This window comes from Galeopterus variegatus, unplaced genomic scaffold (genome assembly GCF_000696425.1).
Source record: "Galeopterus variegatus unplaced genomic scaffold, G_variegatus-3.0.2 Scaffold1467, whole genome shotgun sequence".
NCBI lineage: Eukaryota > Metazoa > Chordata > Mammalia > Dermoptera > Cynocephalidae > Galeopterus > Galeopterus variegatus.
The window spans coordinates 226,371-237,075 of NW_007727578.1; positions in this window are offsets into that span (position 1 = coordinate 226,371).

Here is a 10,705-nt window from a genome sequence, read left to right on the forward strand (position 1 = left end):
GCAACACCGAGGGTTGCGATCCCGTTGCCGGTCCCGGTCCGGTACGGGGGCGACACCGAGGGTTGCGATCCGTTGCCGGACACGGAAAAAGACAAAAAAAAAAAAAAAGAGTTTTTTAAAATGAAGAAAATCTATGAGAAAGGAGACAACCTTAAGTGCACAAACATCTGAATCATAGGTATTCCTGAGGAGAGGAGAAAGAAAAAGACATCGAGAACATATTCAATGAAATAATAGCAGAAAACTTCCTGGGTATAGGGAGACACATAGACCTTCAAATTCAAGATGCTAAAAGATCCCCAAACAGATTAAATCCAAAGAGGTACTCTCCAAGGCAAATTATAGTCAAACCGGCAAACTCAAAGTAAAAGTCAGAATCCTAAAAACAGCTGAGAAAATCATCAAGTCACCTATAAGAGAGTCCCCATCAGATTAACAGCAGGTGTCCCAACCCGCAGGATATTCAACGAGGACCCTGGAGGGTGAGTGGGAATTGGATGGGACAAGAGACACGAGAAATGAAAACAAGACAGTATTCTGATCAAGGCTCGTTTATTAGTCAGAAGGTCACAGTTTATATAGACAGCAGAAGGGAATCAGCAGATAATTAAGTATGCAGATAGTTTACTGAGAAAACCGCAGGGCGGGTTGTCCTGGTAAATGGAAAATTCTCACTATCTATGACAAGTTGCAAAGTTACCTACACCCATAGTGCACAGGAGGGGGAGGGACGGAAGATAACAGCAAACAAGGCTCTGAGGCCTCGAGGCAATAGCTGGGCGGGCTCTTTGGCTCCGGACAGGCAGGCAGGCTCTTAGGCAACAGCCGGGCTCTATGGCTCTGGACAAGTAGGCTTGTCAACAGAAACACTACAGGCCAGAAGAGAATGGGATGAAATATTCAGAACACTAGAAGAAAAAATCTGCCAGCCAAGAATATTATACCCAGAAGGACCATCCTTCAGAAATGAATGAGGAATAGCATATTTCCCAAATAAACAAAAACTACAAGAGTTCACTACCACACAAACAGACCTACAAGAAATCTTCAAGGGAGGCCTTAATTTGGAATCCAAAAACTCAAAAATCCAAAATCACTACAAGGACAAAACCCACTGTTAGATAAAAATGCAAATGAGGAAGAGAAAGAATACCTTACTACCTCCCAAAACCACCACACACTGAAGGCAAAACATAAAAAGGAAATAAAGAAACAACAGATATTTAAAACATCCAAATGAAAATCAATAAAACACCAGAAGTAAGACCATTCCTTTTAGTAACAACACTAAATTTAAATGGATTAATTTCCCCAGTCAAAAGACACAGACTGGCTGACTGGATTAAAAAACTGGGCCCAAATATATGCTGTCTACTAGAAATCCACCTCATCTGTAAAGACACACACAGACTAAGAATAAAGGGATGGAAAAAGATATACCACAAAAATGGAAATTAAAAATGAGCACGAATAGCTATTTTTATATTGGATAAAATAGACTGCAAACCAAAAATTATAAAAAGAGACTCAGAAGATTATACTATATAATAATACAGTGATATACCCAGAAAGAATACATAACGATAATAAATATATATATGCATCCAACACTGGAGCACCCAGACATATCAAGCAAACACTATTAGACCTAAGGAAAGAGACAGACACAAGTACAATAATAGTTGTGGACCTGAATACCCCTCTCTCAACATTGGACAGATCATCTAGGCAACAAATCAATATAGAAACACAGGATTTAAAGCACATTTTAGACCAATTTAACTTGGTAGATATCTACAGAACATTTAATCCAACAACCACAGAATATACATTCTTCTTATCAGCACATGGAACATTCTCCATGATAGACCACATATTAGGTCACAAATCAAGCCTCAAAAATTTTTAAAAATTGAGATCATTTCAAGTATCTTTTCAAACCACAATGGATTAAAACTAGAAATCAAGAACAAGTGAAAATCTGGAAACTATACAAACACATAGAAATTAAACAACATGCTCCTGAATGACATATGTATCCAAGAAAAAATTAAATAGTAAATCAAAAAATTTCTCAAGACTAATGAAAATAAAGATATATCATACTAAAACCTGTGGGATGCTACAAAAACAGCACTAAGAGGGAAGTTTATTGCCATAAATATTTGTATCAAAAGAATAGAAAGATTTCAATTAAACAAGCTAATGCTACACCTCAAAGAACTAGAAAAACATGAAAAATCCAATCCCAAAATTAGTAGAGGGAAAGAAATAATTTAAAATAAGAGCAGAACTAAATGAAATAGAATCCCCCTGCAAAAAAAGATACATGAGATCAATGAAACGAAAAGTTAGTGTTTAAGAAGTTAATATAGACAAACTATTGGCAAGGCTAAGTAAAAAATGAAGAGAGAAGACATAAATAACAAAAATCAGAAATGGAAAAGGAAACATTACAAGAAATACCACAGAGATACACAAAGAATTATTAGAGACTATTATAAGCAACTATACACTAGCAAATTTGAAAACCTGGGGAGAAATGGATAAATTTCTGGACATAAGCAAACTACCAAAACTGAACCAAGAAAAAACAGAAAATCTGAACAGACTAATAATAAGCAATGAGACTGAAGCAGTAATCAGCAGCTTTCCAACAAAGAAGTGCCCAGGACCAGATGTCTTCACCACTGAATTCTACAAGACCTTTAAAGAGGAATAAATACCAATTCTTTTCAAACTATTCCAAAAAATTTTAAAAGATGCCATAGTCCCAAACTCATTTTATGAGGCCAGCATCACCCTAATACCAAAACCAGACATGGACACACACAAAAAGAAAGCTGTACACCAAAATATTTGATGAATATAGATGCAAAAATCCTCAACAAAATACTAGCAGTCAGCTCTTGGCTGTTGTAAAAGAAGCTGCAGTAAACATGGTCGAGACCAGCCTAAATTCCCATTATCAGATGAGTAGACAAGGAAAATGTGGTATATTTACACAATGGAACACTACTCTGCTATAAAAAAGAATGAAATTCTGCCATTTGCAGCAACATGGATGAACTTAGATAAAATTACATTAAGTGAAATAAACCAGGCACAAAAAGAGAAATAACACATATTCTCACTTATATGTGGGAGCTAATAAAAAATAAATAAATAAATAAACGATAAATATATAGGGAAAAGAAGACACAATAATCACAATAATTCTTTGAAATTGTTAAGTAAAGTGTACAGAACTGAATTTGCTAGAGGTGTGAAAGAGGGAGATGGAGGAGGGAAAGGGTGGAATTGGTAAAAAGCCATGAAAATCAATCACATTGTATAATGATAATTTTAAAAAATTTTTAAAAATATATATTAGCAATGAGAATACACTAACACATCAAAAAAATCATACACCATGATAAAGTGAGATTCACCCCAGGAAGACAAAGAGAGTTCAACACATGCTAGCCAATAAATGTGATACACCACATCAACAGAATCAAGGACACAATTCATATGATTATCTCAGTAGACGCAGAAAAAGCATTCCACAAAATTCAGCATCACTTCATCGTAAAGTCTCTCTGGAAATTAGGTATAGAAGGAAAGTATCTCAACACAATAAAAGCCATATTCAACAAACCCACTGCCAATATCATCCTCATTTGGGAAAAGCTAAAAGCTTTTCCCTTTAGAACAGGAACAAGACAAGGATGCCCACCCTCACCACTCTTATTTAACATAGCATTGAAAGAGCAATCAGGCAAGAGAAAAATGTAAAGGGCATCCAGATTGGAAAAGACAAAATCAAATTGTCACTGTTTGCAGATGACATGACCTTATATGGAGAAAATCATAAAGAATCTACAGCAAAAACTCTTTGAATTGAGGAATGATTTCAGTGAAGTTGCAGGATACAAAATCAACACCCCCAAATCAGTAGCTTTTTATATTCCAATAATAAACTATCAGAAAAAAAATCTAGAATGATAGGTAGGTAGAAATGAAGACAATAGACATGAAAAAAATAAAATACTTAGGGATAAATTTAACCAAAGAGATGAAAGATCTCTACAAGTAGAGCTATAAATCACCATTGAATGAAATTGAAGAGGACACAGAAAGAAAAATATTCCATGCTCTTATATTGGAATTATTGGAATTATCTACATTGTGAAAATGTCCATTCTACCCAAAGCGATCAACAGATTCAGTGAAGTCCCCATCAAAATACCAATAACATTCTTCACAGAAATAGAAAAATAAAATAAAAACAAAAAACAGTCCTAGCACTCATATGGAACAACAAAATACCCTGGATAGCCAAAGCAATCCTGAGCAAAATAAAATAAAGCTGGAAGCATAAGACTATGTTACTTCTAATTATACTACAATGCTATAGTAACCAAATGACATGGTACTGGCATAAAAACAGACACTCAAGCCAGTGCAACAGAATAGACAACCCAGAAATCAACCCACAAACTTACAGGCAGCTGATCTTCAACAAAGGAACCAAGAACATAAATTGGTGAAAAGACTGTCTCTTCAAGAAATGGTGCTGGGAAAACTGGACATTTGTATGTAGAAGGATTAAACTAGACCTGTACCTCTCACCATATACCAAAATAAACTCAAAATGGGGTGTGAGTCTGTGTGTATGTGTATGTGTGAGTGAGTGCTACGTGGATAAATTTAAGTTGTTGATCGTGTTTGTAAGTGTAAATACAAATTGAAAAGGAACAACAAAAAAATCATTAATTTTTCCAGATGCAAAAAAGGAAAGAACCACCCCCACCCAAAGCATTTTCTTTAGAAAACTTGTAATTGTGAATTCTTTCTTTGTCTGTTTTAGACGTACTTAAATCTTTTCAAAACCCAGATAAGCCTTCTTCCCAGCTTTAGAATGCTAGAATATCTTTCTCAAGGACTGGGAGCCAAATCTTTGAAATGTAATCATCAAGGATAATATCTCAGTCTCCTATATTCTTTGGGAGAGTAGGATCCTAACTTAAGCTAGAGCCTAGCTCCAAAACTACCTCCTGTCATAAAAACATGAGTTTATTTTTCCTCTGTATAGAGACACTTAACTAACACATAGTCACCCTAACTACCAAGTGAATTTGGGTTGAACTATGTGTGACAAATGTTGCAGTCAAGTCCTTTTACTTGAGGAGTAGTTATTTTTTTCTCTTGAGAACAAAAATGTAATGGGTTGTATCTACTTGACTATATAAAGATGAGATTTATCTCTGTCTTTGGAATTTCTTTAGCAAATTTCCTTTGATGTGCATCTATTCTGGTTTAATGCTTACTTAACAACCATCAGATTAATAAAACTGGAAGTTGGCAATATAAAAGTTTTGCCAGGAGGAGAAAGCCAGCCTCTGTTGGGAATCTAAACTAGTAAAGGCTTTTTGAAGGGTAATCAGGCAGTACTTAATGTAATTAAGTATGAAAATCTATTTTCTTTAAGGAGGTGAAGAACCTCTCTTTTCACATAGGAAAATTTGTTTTTTCAGTCTGACCTATTGTCAAGTCTTCTTTTGAACTCTCTTATTAACTTGGCAAAACCACCTATTTAACTTTCTTTTGTCACTCATTCTGTTTCGAGCTTATTTGTAGGTGTTTGTTGAGAAATGCAGCTAATCATAACGCATTGGCCAAATAATAACCTTCCTTATCACTTTCTCTGAAGACACAATTTTGGGAGTAACAAACAGGAGCAGTGAAAGAGGAGAGAGGGACACCCTTATAACATTAGGATCAGACAAATTAACCTTGCTAATAAACAAAGTGACAGATTTGGATTTACGTTACCTCTCATGTGGTTACCTAGATCATTGATAATGATCTAGACCACAATAATGACTATAAATATACTTTTCAGACTAGACAAGCAGTCAACATTTAATTTGACATACAAATGTATATCATATCCAGGTAATAGTAAGTTTAAATAGAGGATATTTTTTAAATTTACAGTATGGTTTATTACTGGTTCAAGTATCTTTATCAAAGTGTTTATCAGTTTTCTCTCTGGAGTATTCTAAATAAATATGCATTTGGCTTTTCATAATTTGCTAATGAACTTTATTTTAACTCACAGAAAGTCAGCAGATGTTTTATAAGCCTTATTTATCATTTTCTTGCTGAGGAAAAAGAATATGTATTTTTTAAAAGAACAGTTTCATAAATAAACGGTAAGCATACACGCTGGGTTCATCTGACTCAGAATAAATACTAAGTAATTAGGCCCTAGTAAGTACTCATTTTTAAAAGAATGTAACATTAGTTTACACTCATTGATTATACATTTTAATTTTCTCCAAAATTTTTTACATCTTCTTTCATATTGTTAATACTGTAATTTCACACAGATTTCAAATTATCTAGGTAATAATGACAGTTCAAAACCAAATTAGAGGCCCAGTCTCATTCACCAAATATCTGACATTTTTTTCCTGTTTTGAACAGCTCACATGAAGAATGGCTCAGATTTCAAAAATCATTATTTATGAATTCCATCATATCACTTTTCAAAACATATCTTTAAAGTCATGATGGAATCTCAGTCCAAACATCTACAATTTCTTTGTACTTTATTATTATATAAACAATTATTTATGATAATACTTGAATTAATTGTCTAATAAATGTGTTTAACAATTTACAAAAGTGCTTTGAAATGAATCATATTGTTAAATTTGATAAAAAGTACTGATTCATTTATTTTAGATCTATGAGAAATTTAGTGTGATTTTTAAGATAATGATCTTATAAAACGAAATACTGTATTATAGAGCACACTTACACACACACACACACACATTTAATCTGACTAAACCTTTCCTTAACACTTGATCAGTGAGGAACAAAATAATTTTTATGGTTAAATTCTGTGCCTTATACAGAATATCACAAATGCCGTGGATTTACCAAGAACAGAAATTGTTTCCATTTGCATTAAGACTATTTTTTTCTTAGAGAACAGGATTATGTGGCAAAAATGTTTTATTTTCAGCAGAGTATTTTTATCTGTAGAGTTGATAGTAATAAAATATCTCTTTTGATAGCTCAGTTCAAAAATGTTTATTGGCAACCTGGGGGATTATAGGGGAAAGGGAGTTAGGAAGCAGTTGGGTGGGGGACATGGGTAATAATTGCAATTTGAGATGGTGGGCATTCTGATAGTATTGATCTGATCATCACATCCTGTGCATAGGTCCTGATGATCAGCTCTGTGCCTCATGAATATGTATAATCAATTGCAATAACTTTAAAAAATGGTTATTGGCATAACAAATGAAAGAAAAAAATTTTAAAAATAAGAAGCATCTCTTTCTCTGTAAAAATGAGCTTAAAAGGAGTTAAGGAGAGGAGGGAATTAGAGCATAATTTTGATGATATTTATTAAGAACATATAAAATCCAGTCACAGAGCCAATCATTAAGCTACTACTACATTTTTTAAAACATAGCACAGGCAAATGAGCTAAAGTTGACCTTAGTAATAAATTTGTATCAATGCACATAGAATGTAGATTTAAATCTTTAGTTTTGAAAGATACTTTATTAAAATGTTTAAAAATCCAAGTGTTCACTAAATTCAAAAATCCAAGTGTTCACTAAATTTAAACCCAGCAACCCAATTGCTATTTGGCACCTAAACCCAACAGATCTCATATTGTAATTGCTATTTGCCTTTTAACTTCTTTAAATGCCTTATATCAATTTTGTTCCAAAAATGGAAATTGAGTTGCAGGAACAAGAAATGAAGTAATTTTTATGCAGTTAGCACTCTAACACTCCAAAGGATCAAGTAAATATTGAAAACTTACAAAGCAGAGAAAAAAAATACTATCAAGGAGATATTTCTTTCTTTTTTTTTTTTTCCTTTTTGTCTTTTTTCCGTGTCCGGCAACGGATCGCAACCCTCAGTGTCGCCCCTGTACCGGACGGACCGGGACCAGCAACGGGATCGCAACCCTCGGTGTTGCTCCCGTGCCTCGCTCAGCCAGTGAGCGGGAACCGGTCCACATGTGGGATCCGAACCCTCGGCGGGAGTGCCACCGCGCTTCCCAAGCGGCGCACTATAGCAGTGCGCCACCGGGCCGGCCCAAGGAGATATTTCAATATACGTGTCTGTGTCTAAATTGGGATAGGAAAAAATTTTTCCTCAAAGAAATTTTGAGGCAAACAAATGGTAACTTCTTACCTAGGATAGAGAAAGCAAAATCGGGAGCAAGGGCAGTGGGAAGACCAAAAGAAGAAGCTACAGGCATTTACCTGAATATTCTTTCAGTTTCCCTTTACAGATTTCTGCAACTTTTCTCAGGGTCCTCATGAAACTCAGACTACATCTCTAACTCCCAAACATTTTTCTCCTTTCTAGATTCCACCAAAATCTACGCATTCTCTATGCTGTTGCTCACAGGCCTCATACTCCTTGGCCCTGTCTATTTAGGACCTCATTCATTTATTTATTTATTTTAATTGGTTATGAATATTCATGAGATACAAAGCTGATTTGTCACCCCTCGTGCCCATGATGTGAGAGCCAGATTCATACTGGCAGCGTGCCCATGATGTGAGAGCCAGATTCATACTGGCAGCATACTGATTCTACAAATTGTATTTGTACCCCGTGTTCCTCACCAAATTATCCCAAACCTTTCTCTCTGGCCCCCTTCCCCCCGACTCCAGTTTGTAGCCCAAGGAATGTTCTCTCCCCTGCAAGTCCAACACACCACTGTGGTCTTTCTTTCCCTCCTTCTTTCTCTCTTAGCTCCCACATATGAGTGAGTACAAGCGGTATTTATCCCTCTGTGCTTTGCTTATTTCACTCAATATAAGTTTCTCCAGTCTCATCCATGTTGTTGCAAATGGGATAATTTCATTCTTTTTTATGGCGGTTTAGTATTCCATGTTGTATATATACCACAGTTTCCTTTATCCAATCATCCATCAATGGACATTTAGGTTGGTTCCATATCTTGGCTATTGTTAACAGAACTGCGATGAACATGGGAGCACAGGTATCCCTTCGACATGGTGATTTCCATTCCTCTGGGTATACACCCAGAAGAGGGATTGCTGGATCGTATGGAAGATCTGTCTGTAGTTGTTTGAGAAACCTCCATATTGTTTCCCATAGTGTCTGTACTAATTTACAGTCTCACCAAGCAATTATACAGCAAAAAATCCCAAATAACCCAATTAAAAAATGGGCAAAGTAGCTGAACAGACATTTTTCAAAGAAAGAAATGCAAATGGCCAACAGGTACATGAAAAAATGCTCATCACTAGTCATCAGGGAAATGCAAATTAACACTACATTGCGATACTACCACACCCCAGTTAGACTAGCTATAATGAAAAAGACGGTGAATATACAACAATCTTGAACTGTAAATGATAAGTGTGATAGGTCTCTATTTCAAAATTTTAAATTAAATGGCCATTATGTTATTAATACAAACTTTAATAGCTGCATCAATTATTTATCAGGATTTATTTTAACCTAGTGAGGTAGAGAAGAAAATGGATTACTGACCTTTTATATGTGCTGATTGAAATGCCAAGGCCACCTCTCCCTCCCTCAAAAAAAAAAAAAAAAAGATACTTTGTCACACTTTAAAAGGGGAGGTAGATAATTTCAGAGTTTAGAGCACTTTCTGGGTTAGGACATGGAGGGGTTAGTTGCAACAGGAGAGGGATTAGGCAGCTTAAAATAACTATTTTTTAGGTGAATTTATAAGTAAATCTTATTGGTAAATTGGAAATTTCCATTCATTTTTGTCCCCCCCTTCTAGAAAAATACTGAACCACTGAATAATTACTGGAATTTTAAGAGTTGAATTGAAATCATACCAACATAGAATGAAAGTTAAAACTCCCAGCATTATTATTTTTTGCTGTTTATAGCTCTAAATGTTATACCTTGTTAAGAACATGCATTTTTACTTGATAATAAAGAGCCCTATGCTTAGAATTAGTACACTAAACCATTCATTATTTTTCTACTTAGATGGCATCTTAGAGCCAAAGCTTTTTAAAAGGATTGTTTGTATGAATTTTAGACCTGTTTCTTGCTGATTAAACAGATGGAAACGAGTCTTACTATCTCAAATGACAGCCTATGTATTGCCAACCAGATAAAAACTGAAAACCTCTGTCAGTTGTTTAGCACTTCCCAAATAACTAGATAAATGTTATGTGTGGATAAAATATTGGCACAACTTAATAAATATTATTTACTTTTCATTTGGTGGATTTGGTATCATGTAGCTAGTAAGGCAGTAGTGATCAATGAATAGAACATATGCCCCTTGACTCCTGGTTCAAGGCTACAAGCAATGGCAGTAAGTAGCAATAACATTGACAATGCATAATAAGAATGATTTGAAGAAGTAGGTGAAGGACATTTGTTTAATGTAAAGAAGAATAAATAAAAAAGACAATCAGGAGAATAAGTCAAAAAGCTAAGATTGTGTTCCATTTTAAAAACCACTTCTTACCTAAACATGTACAAATTGCACGAGAGAACAGAGCTAAGCAATTGTGGCAAATCTGTGGATTTTTGGAGGAATGGCACAAAAAGCAGTGTAATGACTTTATGAAATGTCTTACTTTTTATTCAGTTTCTTCATATTATCACACTGCTATTTTTAAATCTGATTTTAGAACAAGATTTGATTTTGGTTACT